The sequence below is a fragment of the Cherax quadricarinatus genome, chromosome 4 (assembly GCF_038502225.1).
Source record: "Cherax quadricarinatus isolate ZL_2023a chromosome 4, ASM3850222v1, whole genome shotgun sequence".
Classification (NCBI taxonomy): Eukaryota; Metazoa; Arthropoda; class Malacostraca; order Decapoda; family Parastacidae; genus Cherax; species Cherax quadricarinatus.
Window position 1 is genome coordinate 51,159,947 of NC_091295.1, and position 5,000 is coordinate 51,164,946.

Sequence of the window (5,000 nt, forward strand, 5' to 3'; positions counted from 1 at the left end):
CTGACAGAATGAACATTAAAATGGTATAAAATACCGACAGATTGTTAGGTAAGACACATATGCAACAGTTAGGTATCTTTATTTCGAAACGTTTCGCCTACACAGTAGGCTTCTTCAGTCGAGTACAGAAAAGTTGATAGAAGCAGAAGATACTTGAAGACGATGTAATCAGTCCATCACCCTTAAAGTTTTGAGGTGGTCAGTCCCTCAGTCTGGAGAAGAGCATTGTTCCGTTGTCTGAAACAATATGAAGTTGAAGTGACAGGATGGAGCCTTTATATAGTGCCAGGAGGTGAGACGTAGGTTGCTTTGGGAGGGCAGGTCCCTCTCAAACCCAGCCGTTCTCACTAGTAGAGGTCGAAGTTGATGGTCTGTACCAAGATACCCTTGTGTTGCAGTGTCTGACAGAATGAACATTAAAATGGTATAAAATACCGACAGATTGTTAGGTAAGACACATATGCAACAGTTAGGTATCTTTATTTCGAAACGTTTCGCCTACACAGTAGGCTTCTTCAGTCGAGTACAGAAAAGTTGATAGAAGCAGAAGATACTTGAAGACGATGTAATCAGTCCATCACCCTTAAAGTTTTGAGGTGGTCAGTCCCTCAGTCTGGAGAAGAGCATTGTTCCGTTGTCTGAAACAATATGAAGTTGAAGTGACAGGATGGAGCCTTTATATAGTGCCAGGAGGTGAGACGTAGGTTGCTTTGGGAGGGCAGGTCCCTCTCAAACCCAGCCGTTCTCACTAGTAGAGGTCGAAGTTGATGGTCTGTACCAAGATACCCTTGTGTTGCAGTGTCTGACAGAATGAACATTAAAATGGTATAAAATACCGACAGATTGTTAGGTAAGACACATATGCAACAGTTAGGTATCTTTATTTCGAAACGTTTCGCCTACACAGTAGGCTTCTTCAGTCGAGTACAGAAAAGTTGATAGAAGCAGAAGATACTTGAAGACGATGTAATCAGTCCATCACCCTTAAAGTTTTGAGGTGGTCAGTCCCTCAGTCTGGAGAAGAGCATTGTTCCGTTGTCTGAAACAATATGAAGTTGAAGTGACAGGATGGAGCCTTTATATAGTGCCAGGAGGTGAGAGGTAGGTTGCTTTGGGAGGGCAGGTCCCTCTCAAACCCAGCCGTTCTCACTAGTAGAGCCTACTGTGTAGGCGAAACGTTTCGAAATAAAGATACCTAACTGTTGCATATGTGTCTTACCTAACAATCTGTCGGTATTTTATACCATTTTAATGTTCATTCTGTCAGACACTGCAACACAAGGGTATCTTGGTACAGACCATCAACTTCGACCTCTACTAGTGAGAACGGCTGGGTTTGAGAGGGACCTGCCCTCCCAAAGCAACCTACGTCTCACCTCCTGGCACTATATAAAGGCTCCATCCTGTCACTTCAACTTCATATTGTTTCAGACAACGGAACAATGCTCTTCTCCAGACTGAGGGACTGACCACCTCAAAACTTTAAGGGTGATGGACTGATTACATCGTCTTCAAGTATCTTCTGCTTCTATCAACTTTTCTGTACTCGACTGAAGAAGCCTACTGTGTAGGCGAAACGTTTCGAAATAAAGATACCTAACTGTTGCATATGTGTCTTACCTAACAACCCATGGGGAGATGTTATCTGGCCCCATTGCCTTTGAGGTATCTAGCTCACTCAGAAGCCTCTTCACTTCTTCCTCGGTTGTGTGCACTGTGTCCAGCACATGGTGGTGTGCCCCACCTCTCCGTCTTTCTGGAGCTCCTTCTGTCTCCTCTGTGAACACTTCTTTGAATCTCTTGTTGAGTTCCTCACATTCTTCACTCCTCCTTCCTTCCTTAGCCTGATTACCTGGTCCTTGACTGTTGTTTCCCTCCTGATGTGTGTGTGTGTGTATGTGTGTGTGTGTGTGTTTGTGTGTGTTTGTGTGTGTGGGTGTGTGTGTGTGTGTGTGTGTGTGTGTGTGTGTGTGTGTGTGTGTGTGTGTGTGTGTGTGTGTGTGTGTGTGTGTGTGTGTGTGTGTGTGTGTGTGTGTGTGTGTGTGTGTGTGTGTGTGTGTGTGTGTGTGTGTGTGTTTTCGGGAGTGTTGTGTACTAACCCATTTGTGTTTGTGGCTGTCGAACCTTAGCTCCTGACCCCCTCCTTCTAGACCACTTTGAGTGGCATCACTAGCCTGTGGCATAATAATAATAATAATAATAATAATAATAATAATAATAATAATAATAATAATAATAATAATAATAATAATAATAATAATAATAATAATAATAATAATAATAATAATCATAATAATAATTAATAATAATAAATTTTATTTAAGCATGATGTAATGACTGTACAGAGATGGGCGATATTTAGTTGGTCATGCAGAAAGCCCATAATTATGCAGAGCATTTCGTTACTTATCGTATGTGATCTGAGAGTAAACAAATACTTCCTTACGTCCCTTTAGGTCATCTGTTTCTCCAGCTTCCACCTGTGTCCTCTTAATACCTATTCCTCTTAAGTAAGTCAATCTGTCCATATCTGGCCTATTAATTTCTCTTAAGATTTTATACGCAGTAATCATATCTTGCCTTGTCCTACTCTCCTGTTGGGACGTCAGTGTGAGTATACTCACTTATTTGTGGCGGCCAGGATCGATTCTCAGGTCCTGGCCGTCTCTGTGCGTGCGGGAGAGAGAGATAGAGAGAGAGAGAGAGAGAGAGAGAGAGAGAGAGAGAGAGAGAGAGAGAGAGAGAGAGAGAGAGAGAGAGAGACAGACAGACAGACAGACAGACAGACAGACAGACAGACAGACAGACAGACAGAGACAGAGACAGACAGAGAGATAGACAGACTGAGAGAGAGATGACTTATGTAACAACTCTTAGCACGTAAAGCTAAAAACCCTTAACCTAGCCTTGTAAAACCCTATGTAAAAGAAAGAGAGAGAGAGAGAAAGAGAGAAAAAGAGAGAGAAAGAGAGGGCCACACCAACACTGACCCACTGGACCGATCCCACATAAAACAAGATGGAGCAAATGTGACCATAGTGCGGGTAATTTGCTGGCGTTTGTTTGCTGAGTCAACAACTGCAGACGCAAACATTCCTTTGATCCCGACTCCACAAACAAAGATTTTCTTTGCAAACGTCGTTATACAGTGTATGAGGTGAGCTGAGGGAGGTTGTTTGAAGGTCCTTAAGTAGAGGGAGGTGGAGGAGTGAGGGAGGAGGAAGAGAAGGGGTGAGAGAGGGAGAGGAATGAGAGGGAGGTGGAGGGGAGTTAGAAAAGGGAGAGAATAAAGAAGGATAAGATAAGATAAGATAAGATTTCGTTCGGATTTTTAATCCCCGGAGGGTTAGCCACCCAGGATAACCCAAGAAAGTCAGTGCGTCATCGAGGACTGTCTAACTTATTTCCATTGGGGTCCTTAATCTTGTCCCCCAGGATGCGACCCACACCAGTCGACTAACACCCAGGTACCTATTTGCTGCTAGGTGAACAGGACAACAGGTGTAAGGAAACGTGTCGAAATGTTTCCACCCGCCGGGAATCGAACCCGGGCCCTCCGTGTGTGAAGCGGGAGCTTTAGCCACCAGGCCACCGGGCCTGGAAGGACGGTAAAGGAAGGTAAGGGAAGGGAAGGGGTGGTGGATGAAGTTAAAGTAAGGGAAAGGAAGGAAGGGTGGGGTATGAAGGTAAGGGATGGGAAGGGTGGTGGATCAACGTAAGGAAAGATAAGGAAAGATAAAAAAAAAGGGAAGAAAATAGTCTTGAAAATCTCAGCAAGACACATCCTGACTCACGAAATCGTAATGACACGATTGCAAACAAACCATACCACGGGTGGGATTTGAACCCGCGGTCATGTTAGGTTCCCGTCCTGACGAAGTCTTCGCACCTCGCAGCACATTTCCCTTCAGAGTGTCTACCTTCTCCACCAAGAGCTGCTGTTCTTCATAAAACCTCAGCCAGAAATATCCTTTTTCCTCCAAAGAAAGAACTTCACTGGCTGAAGACCCACAAAAGTTTCCCCAGTCTTCTCTTGTCCAGAATAGCTGTCTCTTTCCTAATGGCACCAGAATGTACACTATATTCTTAAACCTTTTCCGCTCTTTCTCTCTCTCTATCTCTTTCTCTTGAGTGTACATCGGGTGGTGTACATGGTGTGTGCATCATGGGGTGTACAACAGGTGATGTACATGGTGTGTGCATCATGGGGTGTACATCGGGTGGTGTACATGGTGTGTGCATCATGGGGTGTACATCGGGTGGTGTACGGCAGTTTAGTGTAGCAATATTCAAGTCTGCAATAAGATACAAGAGCAATATCGCTGGAATTACTGCCAATTTTCCATGCCAAACGGATGTAATCTCTCTCTCTCTCTCTCTCTCTCTCTCTCTCTCTCTCTCTTCCTTCCCCCTCCCCTCCCCAATCCCTCCACCCAGGACCTGGCGCCTAGTAATTACCTGTGTTCGTGGCTGAGTCAGGTAAAGGTGTAGAGACATAAATCCTGGTGTATTGTACCTGCGGGGGGATTACTAGGGATTACTAGAAATTTACCCTTGTGTGCGTGTGTGCGTGCATGAGTGCGTGTGTGTGTGTGTGTGTGTATGTATGTGTTACCCACCTAATTGTGGTTACAGGGATCAAGTCATAGCTCCTGGCCCCTGTGTGTGTGTGTGTGTGTATGTTCACATTTAGTCTATCAATAGACGGGATTATGTCATCCGGTAACTATACAATACAACAAAACATTGTGACCGGCCCGACTAACACTCAGAATAATGCTTCATATCGTCCCTAATTAACGTCAGAAGCTGACGATAATCACATTAAGGACAATTACTATTAGCTGCGTACAACGCTGGTGAACTGCTTAAAATATGAGGTTAGAGGTCAGAGAGAGAGAGAGAGAGAGAGAGAGAGAGAGAGAGAGAGAGAGAGAGAGAGAGAGAGAGAGAGAGAGACAGAGAGAGAGAGACAGAGAGAGAGAGAGAGAGAGAGAGAG

The 5,000-nt window shown here is 44.5% G+C and overlaps 1 protein-coding gene across 1 annotated transcript in view; it reads right to left on the reverse strand.

Annotated features, from left to right (window-relative positions):
* The window catches only part of LOC128684352 (uncharacterized), a 56,208-nt gene that overhangs the window by 6,830 nt on the left and 44,378 nt on the right, over positions 1-5,000 (reverse strand). The gene's annotated exons all lie outside the window — the stretch shown is intronic.